We start from the raw sequence: 12,805 nt of genomic DNA, 5'->3' as shown, positions 1-12,805 counted from the left end.
GGATTTTGAACCCTGTTTAATAGCTGAGGACACTGAGGCACAGACAGAGGAGGGAAGTGATTTTGCTCAAGGTCACAGGATGAGTCACTGGCAGAACAAAAGTCTCCTGACTCCCAGTACAGCCCTTCTAACTCTGAACTATTTTGAGGTTGGAAATCCAACCCCCAGATGCATCCCTGGTGGGCTGTAGCCTGGAGACCTGGGTCTGTACTGGATAGAGTTTTCAGTGGACATTTAAAAAGTACAATAGGGGCGCCTGGGTGGCTCATTCAGTAGAGCATCTGACTCTTGATTTTGGCTTAGGGCATGATCCAGGGGTCATGGGATTGAGCCCCGCATTGTGCTCTGTGTTCAATGTGGACCTGCTTGAGATTCTCTGTCTGTCTCTCTCTCTCCCTCTCTCTCTCTGCCCCTCTCCCCCTGCTTGTGCTTTCTCTCTCTCTAAAAAATTAAATAAATAAATAAACAAATAATTAATTAAATAAATAAATGTTAAAGATTAAAAACTGCAACAGTAACATAGTAACAGTGTTACAGCCATTACCCTAGATACTTTCTATATATGGCAACTCACACAAAAACCCAGTGAGATTGGTATTATTATTTTCCCCATTTTACAGATGAGGAAAACGAGGCACAGAAAACTTGCCTAAGGTTGCATAGCTGGTGAGCAGCAGAGAACCAGGTTTTGGAAAGCCAGGTGGCTGGCTCCAGAGTCTGCTCCTAAGTAGCATCTTCATTTCCTAGACTCTACATGTGGCAGGGGTATAGAGATGAGTGAGGTGTGACCTCACATTGTGCGGCAGACTTGCTGTGCAGCCTGGGTCAAACTTCTTCTCCCCATCCTACCCAGGCCCTACTTTGCCCACTTTTGCCATGGGAGCATTGGATTGGGGCAGCTCAAGCAAAGGGTGGCATTTCTCTGGGTCCTGGGGACGGCCTGGGATGCAGAGTGGCCCAGCCATTGTGTGCTGGGCTAGCAGGCCAGCCGGGTGTGGCCCCAGCACTGCCAGGCCCTCCCGGGGGAGGAAGTGTCGGTATTTACAGGAAATGCAGGACAAGGCCTGGGAGGTGGGTGGAGGAGGGGCACAGCCTTTGGGAGCCCAGAAGATGTGTCTGGGCGCTGGTGGGAGGGCTGAGGGCGGGTGCCCCTCTTCCCACCCCAAGGACAGACTTTTTGTTGTTGTCAAGGGAAAGGTCCCGCTTCCCAGGCAGCCCTGCCCCTCCCCTTGCCTCTTCCCTCCAAGACTGCCACACCCAGCCTGCCTCCAAAACGCCAAGGCAGCTGACCCCTGCTCCTGAGGGAGGCTCCTGGGAGCAGTGGAAAGAGCATGGAGCTGGGTAACAGGAGATCTGCCTCTACTCCTTCCCACCCTGAAACTCAATTTCTCCACCTGTTAGATGGGCACTTGCTGCAGCCCTGACATACATACAGCAAGCTCACTGCCCCCATGTAGCCCACAGCCCAGCTGTGAGAAGCACGAAGGGGACAGAACATGCCAACTGCCTTCGGCCCTGTCACACAGGGAACATAGATTCCTTATGCCACGGTTTCACTTATGCCACAGAAGTGTTCCTTAAGAAGTGTGTGTAAATTGAAATTTTGTAAAAACAGGCCCTGTACTGATTATTCTGGGATGCAGGCTAATTTTTAAGGCCTGGATAAGAACTGGAAAGGAGGGGAAAGAATAGGAAAGGGAACTAATGTTCATTGAGTCCATGCAGGTGTCCAGGCACTGTCTTTACTGCTTTTATACACCTGATTTCACACTTTAAGAAACAAAGGTTATATTTGGGGATGGGAGACCTGAATTTAATCTTGGAACTGCCACTTTCTGGCTGGGTCTCCCTGAGCAAATCTCCCAATACCTTGGAGCCTCCGTTTTCTCATCTGTGAAATGAGGATACTTGTGTGTTGTGTCCCATAGGCTTCCTTGAGCCCGTGCCTCACCAGCCCCCTCCCAGGCCCTTCCCAGCCTTCTCTGGGTTCCCAGCCTTTAGCATGTCTCCCACTGCTGTTCACAAGTGGCCGGGGGGAAAAACTCTCCAGGGAGCACAACTAGGCAGGTTCTTCCCCTGGCTAAAAGCCTTCCTCTGGCTACCCATTACCCCTGGGATACACAGTTCAGGTGCCTTAGCCCTGCATTTGAGATGCCAGGTGCCTTGCCAACCTCTTCTCCCAGCCCTCCTTGTGGAGCAGATGTTTCTGGTTCCCTGCACATGGACCCCAACATTTCTCTCCGCAGTGCCTTTGCATGAACTTCCCTGGAATGTTCTCCCCTACCATTGTCTTTTCTTTGTCTCCTGCTCAACCTTCAGACTCAGCTCAGTCAGGCCTTACCCTGGGCTGGAACCCTTCTGTGATTCCCTCCTCACCACACACACCCACACAGGTTTAGGGGTCCTTTACTGTGCTGCTTCCTCATAGCACACACTACCTCCTCTCCTGTCGGTCTGTTGGTTTTCCCACTAGGCTATGAGTGTGCCGAGGGCATATAAGGGGGATCCCTTTCACCTCTGTGTCCCGTGCCAGGCATGGGTTAGACCGTCAATATATGCAGATTGAGTGGGTGCTCCATCCATATGCATGGCTGTGCCTGTGCTGAGTAGGGCAGCTCTGATCTTGAAGTGCTCCAAGTCCACACCAGTTCAGGGATGCCAGGAGGGAGCTGGCTGGAGGTGCTCTCTCCCATCCCCATGAACCAACTAAAGACAGTAGGTGTTAGTTGAGCACCTGTTATATGCAGCATTGAATACTCTTGGCTGGCAGGAAGGAGCTCACAGTTTGGTGAGGGAGAGAAAACATGTAAAAAGCAAGACCATAGCCAGGTGAGGGTACAGGGTACCCTCCGTGGGTACAGGGGCACATAGAGGGGATCAGGGCCTCTTCTGTAAGTAGGTGTGGCCACACAGGGGCAGGTTGTTAAGCTTATGCAATCTGTGGTGTCTCTTTAAGAAAAAAGAATATACAATGAAGAATACTAAATAATCTACAGAGACTTGAAAGGAACCCATGCAGGTGTGGGGCCCAAAGCATAAGCCTCATTAGCTTCTCTGTAGCCCTGCCTCCTTGGTCGGGGAAGGCTTCCTGGAGTAGGAGGTGACGTTGGACCTGGGTCCAGAGAGGAGAATCCATCAGCCATGTACCCTAGGTCCTGACCAGCATGAAGGAGTCAGGTCAGCAGATGCTTCCCAGGCATCTGTTCTTGGCAGGCAGTCCCTGCCCTCGAGAAACAAGGTGGATTTATGGGATCTTAAAGGCTTTTGGCAAAGGGTAGCATTTCTCTGAAAATGCTTCGTCCCTATTGGGAACAAAAGAGGCAGATGTAGTTCAGCAAGACCACAAGATGGGTCATGTGACAAGAATATGTGTGTGTGTGTGTGTGTGTGTGTGTGTGTGTGTGTGTGTGTGTCTGGGTCCAGGGGTGTTTCCCTTGGCTTTGTCACCTTCCCTTCTGGGTCTGAGCCTTAGTGTGTTTATTTCTGTCTGCCTCTGTATGATTGATTCCCTCTGTGTCCCCCATCCAGATGTCCCACTCTGGCCACACGCGACTCGTGTGTTGATGTGTGTCTGGAAGGCCCTCGCCCTCTGCCCTTCTCGTGTGGTTGCACTGTAGACCCTGCCCTGTGTCCTGGCACCTCTTGTACATTCTCATGCCTGTCTCCCAGCACAGACGAGGCAGCAGTGAACCAGAGGAATGAATGTGTCTCATGAGTGGGCCCAGCTGAGGGTCGTCTGTTTGTGGTTCTGTCCAGGAGAAGTTGGTGGAAGAGGAATAGCACAGTAGGCCTTGGGAAAGTCGTTTAGCCCCACAGAGCCTCAGTTTCCCCAGGTGAAAAGCGAGGATGATACTCACCAAGTAGTTGAAAGGATCTAGTGGGGTAACGGACGAGACGTGTTCAGCTCACCACTCACAGCAGTTAGCTGCTACTGCCGCTGCTGTATAGAAGCAGTATAGATTAGTCGCCCAAAGAACAGACTCTGAAGCCAGATTCCCTGTGTTCCGTTCCCAGCTCTGCACTTACCCTGTCAGCACTTGTTTCCCCATCTGTGAAATGGGCATGGTAACACCTACAGGATACAGTGGCTGGGAAACATTCGTAAAGTACCTGGCACGTAGTAAGCACCCCAGATCACTGGCTCTACTTCTACTAGTGTGGCTGCTCCTGTTGTTATTGGCTAGCTGTGTCCTTGTGGAAGGGAGGGGTGGGAAAAGGGGACTGCTTTTCAGACCACCACACAAAGAAACCACAAATGACCCTTCTCCCGGCTCCTGGCAGCTTCAGATGTGGTGTGCAGTTATAAAATTACAGTGTTCTTCATGAATCTCCAGCCACCACATCCTCTCCCGCTGCCTGAGGTGGCATCAACGGCCCCCCTCCCTTCCACCTCCCCTGTGGTCTTGCTTACTCTGAATCTCAGAGCAGTCAGGACAGGAGAAAGATGGGTCCAAGTTTCCTCCTGCTCTGGGCTGGGTACTTAGGACTGACAGCTGTGGAGCTTATCTCACAGATGAGGAAGCTGAAGCAATCCCAGTCACCAGTCTTTCAGCATCCACTGAGCCTATGGCTGAACCAGATGCACCCCACAGGGTGACTCTCCCAACCCCCACCCACAGCCATTTTCGAAGTAATATCAAATAATGGTCTAATTAGTAAAAAGGAAGAAAGGAAGGAAGGAAGGAGGGAGGGAGGGAGGAAGGAAGGAAGGAAGGAAGGAAGAGGGAAGGCAGGCAGGCAAGCCCATTTATCCATTAAGACTCGGCTAGCCACAGCATTCTCATGGCAGCACCTGCTGGTACCATTTTTACCAAAGGTGTTGAGCACCTGCTGTGGGCCAAGTACATACAGGAATAGGGAGGCCTTCACTGATAGGCTAAGGGGAAGTCAGATAAATTAGCTGGGGTAGGACGGTCGTTCAGTGCATGTTTGTTGCGCACCTACTGTGCACCATTCATGAAACACACAGAAGTGCATAGCAAGCAAATGATCCCCTCCCTCGAAGAACTTGTGTCTAATAGGGGACCTAATACAGGAACATAAATAACTGCAGTCACAAAATGTAAACTGTGATGGGAGCCCCTTCCAGCAGGAGAGATGCAGAAGGCTTCCTAGAAGAGCTGGCATGTGCAGCCCTTGGGGGGCAAGTGGAGGAAGGGGGTGGGCAGGAATTCTGGAATAGCCTTGGAGGAGGCACAGTGATGGGAAAGTGCAGAAGTGTGCGTGGGCCAGTGAGTCAGTGCTTTGGCTGCATGCGAAGGCCGATGAGGGCCGAGATGTGCAGGAATCACGAGGACAGAGTTCCTCGGCTTCGTGGGGGGGCCCCTTTGGACATAGAGTCCCAGAGCTCCAAGTTGGGAAGGGCCTTCAGAGGTTCTCTGACTCCCTTATTCTACAGATGAGGAAGCTGAGGCCCAGAGAGAGGAAAGGGCCCACCCAGGGTCACACAGCAAGCTGGTGGCAGAGGTGGGGCTGGAACTCAGGTCTGTACCACATTGAGGAGCTCTGCCTGATTAATTCAGCCCTGGCCTTTAGCTCAGACTGATTGTAGCAAAGGCACTGCGCTGAGCAGTTCACCCACCTCATTCACAGACATCATCTTCTAGACTCTGGGATGGTGAGGGCTGTTACCATCTTCATTTTACAAAGGAGGGAGCTGGCCAGGTTAAGTGACTGGCCTGGGGTCATTGGGCTGACAAGTGGCAGAACTGCCCTCAGGAGGTGAAATGTGTCCTTTAACATTGTCCTTTGCTGGGGCCCCAAAGGTGGCTGACATGCAAGGGTCAGTGGTCAGAGTGAGGCCCGGCCTGTGGCCCAGCCGTGTGGCTGCTGCTATGGGCCAGGACTCTTCCTCTGCTGTCTTGACTGGCACCCCAAGTTGCAGGAGGGTTAGTGATTGTTTCCCAAAACGAGAACCTGAGAGACAATTGCTCTGGTGAGTTTGGGGCTCTGGCTTATGATTTTTCTCTCATATGTTACCTCTTTATATTAGTCTGTCATTTTATGAGGCTTCTGCTTGTCTTCCACAAGTATTAATGTTGCTCCCCTGGACTTCTGAACCCCGTGGGTTATCTAAAAAGAGCGCCTTCATAGGTATGGCTATGTTCCCCTTTGCCTAGGGGGAAAAAGAGATGTTTGTTTGGAGCAGGAGGAGGTGAACTGGAATAAAGAACAAAATTTTTTGAAAATCCCTATAAAACTGCTTCAAACCCAATTAAAAAGACAGACAATAACAAATATTGATGAGGATGTTGAGAAATTGGAACCCTCATCATTGCAGTGGAAATGTGAAATGGTGCGGCCAAAAACAGTCCAGCAGTTCCTCAAAATCTTAAACACAGAGTTACCATATGACCTAGCCATTCTATATATATATATATATATATATATATATATATATATATTTCTTTTTTCAAGAGAAATGAAAACATATGTCCACACAAAAAGACTTTTACCAGAGTGTTCACAGAGGCACTATTCATAATAGCCCAAAAGTGGAAGCAATCTAAATGTGTATCCACAGGTGAGGGGATAAACAGAATGTGGTATAGACTTACAGTGGAATATTACTTGGCCATAAAAAGGAATGAAATACTGATACATGCTAAAGCACGGATGAACCTTGAAAACATTGTACTAAAGGAGCCATAAACAAAAGGACAAATATTGTAGGATTCCATTTATATGAAATGTCCAGAAAAAGGTAAATCCATAGAGACAAAAAGTAAATTTAGTGGTTGCCTAGAATTAGGGGGCAGTCCAAGTGGTACAAGATTTCTTCTGAGGTTGATGAAAATGTTCTAAAATTAAGTAGTGATGATGGTTGCAAGACTCTGTGGGTACACTAAAAAGCACTGAATTATACACTTACTTAAAAGGGTAAATTTTATGATATGTGAATTATATCTCAATAAAGTTATTATAACAAGAAAACAAATTCCTATAAAACCATTGATGCTGTGTTTCAAGAAGAGGGGTGGGGATGTCATAGGACAGAGAGCAAGGATGTACTTCTGTTTTTACTTAGTGAAAAATGGAAATTGAATTTTTTAAAAAGCCTCTCCTTCAATCATGTTTCTGGCAACCATTACAAGCGTTATCCCTTGGCTGACCCTGGGTGTAAGATGCATTCCCTCCAAGAGGGAACAAAGCAGAGATTCACTCCAGGGGTGAGGAGACAGGCAGGCAGCTGCTTTCGGGCTGTGGGGTGCACACGGTCTGGTCTCAGCACACTTCACATGCCTGGGTTTTTTGTTCTCCACCTCCATTTTACAGGTGTGAAAACTGAGGCCCACCTTGACAGTCGTGTAGCCCAGATCATGCATTGGGTTAGTGGTGAATCCAGGACCCCTAGGGCTCTGACCCCCATCTTAAGCCATTTCCACCATATTCAGTCGAAGGTTCCCAGTTATAGTGCAGATGATGCCTGTGTCTGTGGAAGTCTCAGTGTCCCTTTGAGGAAGGGGGGCATGGGAGGGGTCAGTTCTGAGTGACAAGGAAGTCTCAGAGCAGAAAGTAGCACCTGGGGAAGGTCTAGAGGGATTGTTTGAATGAACTGTGAAGGTGCCTGGGGGTGAGAGGGTGTAGAGAGTAGGCAGGGGGCAGGATTGAATGTCTGAGGGTTTGGAAATCCCTGGTTGTGCAGCCAGCCCTCCTCTCCCTCCACTTCCAAGCTATTCCAGCTGCTCTGCTAATTAGGGTAGTCATCCTGTCTCCTCCGTCTCCAACTTTCCAGCTCCCAGAGAGCAACCCTGAAGCCCCCTGCCCCTCCTGGCTGAGCTGGCGAACTTCAGAAAGGTCCCAGCCTATGTCACAGGAGCCAAAGGCTGTTACGTCTGCAGTCTGGCCTCCTTCACACATATCATTGCACCAACAAAGATGGAGTTTGGGGCCAGAGTGCCCACTGACCGATTCCCAGTGAGGCCAGCGTTCCTTTTTTATGAGTTATTAGGCCATTTTGGCTGTGCTTAGGGTTATGGTTCCCGGCGACTGTCACATAGAATGGGATTTAATGGGCAGCCCTGGGCTGGGTTACAAACTGTTCATCCCCCCACGTGGATGCACATGTCCTTTTACGACTCTAGGCTGCTGGAAAGGACTGTGCTCATTTGGAGGGTCATTTAAGGTAATGAGCTCTGGGCAGCTTTAATTTATGTTCCCTTTAAAACACAAGTCGACTCAGAGGGAGGACACAGCTCTGTGGAGACTAGTCTGGGGGTTTAGAACTTGGCCCTTTTGCAGGCTGGCCAGAAAGGACCTACTGCGTGCCAGGCAGTGACCACTTTCTCCATTATGTTCTCATTTCATCCCACATGAACCTACATACTCATCCCCACATCACAGATGGGAAACAGAGAGATTGGGTGACTTGCCTAAAGTCACACAGTGACTCTCCTCTTATCTGATGCCAAAGTTCCAGGCCACTTGGTCTCTAAACTTACAGTCCTGACTGCCTGGCCCTTTTGCTGGTTTTTCCGGGCATGTGTCATCTCCCTTGATTTACAGATTTAAAAACAAACACGCGAAAAGCTGGGGCATGGAAAGGTTAAGTAGCTTGTTTGAAGTGATAGAGCTGGGATTTAAACCAAGCAGCCTGACTTCTGAGCTCACCCTCTTAACTAGATATAGGCCAGAGATAGTACTTTAGTCATCTTTGAGTCCTCCCTGTGTTAGCTCCTTGAAGTACATGCTAATCCCTGTATGTTGAGTAAGTGAGTAAGGGATGATTGGATAGCTGGATAGAAGGATGGCCAGATGGGCGGGTGGACAAACGGACACATGGATGGATGGCTAAGTGGGTAGGTAGTTGGATAGACGGATGGGTGGGTGGAGGGATGGATAGGTGAATGGGTGAGTAGATGAAAAAGTATATAGATGAGTGGGTGGTGGGTTAGAAGGCTTTCTCATATGTAATATATTGTTATGGTCAAATAAGCTATCTGGAGACAACATCTCAGTTATAATGGACATTTTCCATAGAACAAAGGCAGCGTCTGTTCACCACTGTCCTACCAGTACCTACAGTTCAGAGTCTGAAACACAGAGGATTCTTAATAGATTTTTTTTGAATGACTGAAAAACCAAACAGACAGGAACCATGCAACTAAAAATACAGAGCCTTGCAGTGTTCCCTTCTATGCAAAGGACCCATCTCAGAAGTTTATGTTGACAGACTGGGGAAATGAATGAGATGTTCCAGGGTTTCCCCAAGGAAAGAAGTGGTTACTCACACAGGACACAAGTTCTACTAGAGCCTGATGGAGCATTTGAGTGTAAGTTGTCGAAACATTTCTCAGAGCTCTTTTCTTCCCTGTATTTGAAGATCAGCCTGGTAGCAAATATGAAGGGTCTGTAGGGGCAGCTGTGTTGACACTTGTGGTCTTAGGATATTTTTATTTGCTTATTAAACGAATGACTTCTGTCCAAGATCAGGTCTGTCACTACAACTTCCATTAAATCTGCAAAGGCATTGGATTATACTTGTTCTTTTATGTTGTGAAAGTATATTTTTAATGGCAGTTCATCTCCATTCATTGCGCTCACAATCCCTAAATGAGACAGTGAAATAAACAAGCCAGAAATACCATTATAGAACCCAAACCTTTGTCTCCTGACTTCTGTTCTAGATCTTTCTTGAAAACAGAAGTCAGAAGAAGAAATAGAATAAAAGATCATGGGCCACATTTCCAGCCAAAGCTTGAGGTTGGTTGCAGTTGGATGGTTGATGGGTCAAAGGTAACTGTGTTTATCAATGTGAGGCCTGTGGGTCTCTGATGGTGAGCAACATAATGTTAATCAAACTGTTATAGATTAATAATTGTATGGTTTATTTTAAAGTTAGAGGTGGCTCAGTCAGCTGAGTGTCCTACTCTTGATTTCAGTTCATTTCAGCTCAGGTCATGATTCCGGGATCATGGGATGGAGCCCCCTGTGTCAGGCTCCGCCCTGGGCTTGGAGCCTGCTGGGATTTTCTCTCCCTCTGCCTCTACCCATGTGCGTGCTCTCTCTCTTTAAAAAATTTTTTTTTTTTTTTTTTTTTTAAGAAAAAGAGGAGGGGTGCATGGGTGGCTCAGTCAGTTAAGTTAAGCATTCAGCTTCAGCTCAGGTCATGATCTCACAGTTCGTGGGTTTGAGCCCTGCATCAGGCTCTGTGCTGACACCTCAGAGCCTGGAGTCTGCTTCGGATTCTGTGTCTCCCTCTCTCTCTGTCCCTCTCCCGCTTACACTCTGTCCCTCTTTCTCTCTCTCTCTCAAAAGTAAATCAACATTAAAAAAAAGAAGAAAAGAAAAGATTAAAGGAATGCACAGTCATTTCATGGGTGTTATCACTTGAGATGAGGTCAGAGTGTTAGCAAATGTTAAAAATGAGTTGACTTAAAGACAACAGTAGGTAAATCATAGAATAACTGTATGCAGCTAGAGCTGAGCTGGTAATGGAGAGAGCTCCCGTTTAATAAGTTATTATGTGTTGGGCATGGTTCTAATTGTTTTACATTATGTAACTCAGTGAATCCTCCAGGCAGCTCAGTGAATTAGGCAACCCTGAGGCTTGGTGAAGTTATACAACAGCCACTATGGGGCCAAGATGGAATTTGAACACAGGCAGTCTGACTCAAGAGTATGAGTTCTAATCTCTGCATGCTACCACCTCTCAAACAGAAAATAAAATAATAGCACAGACAACAAAAACAAAGCCTCCTTTCACCCTGATAACCTGAGGCCCAGCTCCGTACATCAGTGCACTATGGAAACCCAACTAGGCCTCTGTTGTCACATCTCTAAAATGGGATCAAGCGTAGGGACAGGCATCCTCAGAGGCAATGTGTATTGGCCTAGATTTGCCATGTGACCTTGAGTCACTCTCTCCCTGTCTCTGGGGGTTTGACTTGTATGGCTGTCTCCCCAGTGTCACTCATGGCTCTGTCCTATGGAATCCAACCCTCTGCTTGGCCTGAGGTAGCATCCAATGTTGGGGAGACTTCATGGCAGCATTAAGCCCCAAGGACACCCACTTTTTTTACATCCCAAATTGAGCAGAGCCTTGCCCGACACCCTGAACAATTCGAGCAAGAGGGTGACATGATCATATTGGGTTTTGAGGAGGCCCCTCTGGCTGCTGGGTAGGGAAGATTGAAGCCAGCCAGGGTGGAATGGGAGAGGGTAGGAAAGCAGTGGTCACTGGCGTCCAGGCAGGAGATGCTTGGTCCACAGAGCTACGACAGAGATGCCAGTGGAGTCGGGGAAGACTAAAGGTAAATTCCAGAAGAGGTGTCGTGTTCAAATAGTGACTGGCTATGTGAGGAGATGCTGAGATTTCCAGCTTGCTGCCTGGGACCGTGATGGCACCCTTCATCCGTGGGAGGCGTGGCTGAGAATCCTTTCCTCCTTCACAGTGCATGAGGAAGTACGGTTCAGGGACACATTTAACTGGGTAACTGCTCCATCCCTCATCACTACTGGTTATCCTCCACAGAGCATAATGGGCTCCTGCTGGGGCCTAATGTGGCTATCCTCTTATAGGGGTGCAAGGCTCCATTCCTTGTCTGAGGGTGCAAATTGACACAGGAGGCTCTGGGGTCAGGGAGAGGGAGCCAGGGCTCTAGGAGACTGGCCCATGCAGTCACTTTCCTGAAGGAGGTTCTGTGGTCTCTAAAGCAAGTGTGGTGTTCCTCTGACTCCCGGTGGCCTCTGGTGGTGTGGGAAGGGGCAGTGAAGAAGGCATAGGGTGGTCTTAGGAAGGGAGGTGCTCACGTGCCTTTTTACACCTTGGCGGACTAGGACTTGTTGCAAAATCCATTGTTTGCTCCATTAGTTTGAAAGAAGAGGACAACAAAGTCAATTCTGAAAAAAGAAGAAAGAGGTCTGACCATAAGGGTAGCCAGTGGGACAGTAGAGTAAGTTATGATTCAGCCCCAGTCAGGACTTAGTTTGTGCATCTGTACACAAGGACACAGCTACAGATGCTGCCACACACACATTATGTCAGCAAAAGCCCAGGCAGGAACAGGCCACCTTGTCTCTGATCTATCTGGCTTCATGGCTCCAGTGTGGACCAAGGGATGCCTATCTTGCTGTTGACAGAGCCCCTTGTTGCTTGGGCTCCAGGTATCCCTGGTTCTGGTTCCTGCAGTAGCGGAGAAAGAGCTCCAAAGATGGCCCCTAGTTGTACCATAGCCTAAGGCTCAGTTTCTCTTGTCCTGGTGTCCCCTACCCTGGCCATGCTTCTCCCTGCCTGGACAAGAGGTAGGAACAGTGTCCCTGACAACATGAAGCATGGGCTAGCCTTGGCCCAGCCACTCCAGCAAGTGGATGCTTCCTCCTCTCTCCCAATTCATCCATCCATCCATCCATTGATCATTCTAGCACCTCATTGTGGCATTCCCAGAGAGCAGAAATAAAGATTTGATAAGAATTTAACAAGACCAAATACCTGGATTTTGAGTATGAGGAGAAAATTCTTGAGACGTTTTCTGGGACCTCATTGCCAGTGGCAGGAAAGAGCCATTGAAAGTTTTCAAGTAGGAGATGGACATGGCCCAATGTTGTACAGCAATCACTGTGCTGGGTGGAGAGGGAGGCCCAGAGCAGGGAGCAGAGCAGGGAGGTGGTTGTAATGGGGTTAAAGCCTCCTCTGTGGAGATAGTTTCAAAGTCAGAGAAAGGAGGGTTCTTCTACTCCAGGTTGGTTTGTGACAGGCCAAGCTCTTTGCTGCCTCAGTGCCTTTACACATGCTGCTTCTCCTGGAAACTTCCCTGTGCTCTCACAGAGCTCCTTTTTCTCTTACAGACTCAGAGCAGCCCTCCTT

General features: G+C 48.6%; 1 protein-coding gene across 2 annotated transcripts in view; it reads left to right on the top strand.

Moving 5' to 3' along the window:
• The window catches only part of FGD5 (FYVE, RhoGEF and PH domain containing 5), a 121,713-nt gene that overhangs the window by 39,239 nt on the left and 69,669 nt on the right, over positions 1 to 12,805 (top strand). The gene's annotated exons all lie outside the window — the stretch shown is intronic.

This window comes from Panthera onca, chromosome A2 (assembly GCF_046562875.1).
Source record: "Panthera onca isolate mPanOnc1 chromosome A2, mPanOnc1 haplotype 2, whole genome shotgun sequence".
Lineage (NCBI taxonomy): Eukaryota > Metazoa > Chordata > Mammalia > Carnivora > Felidae > Panthera > Panthera onca.
This window is presented reverse-complemented; position numbering and strand designations above follow the sequence as displayed.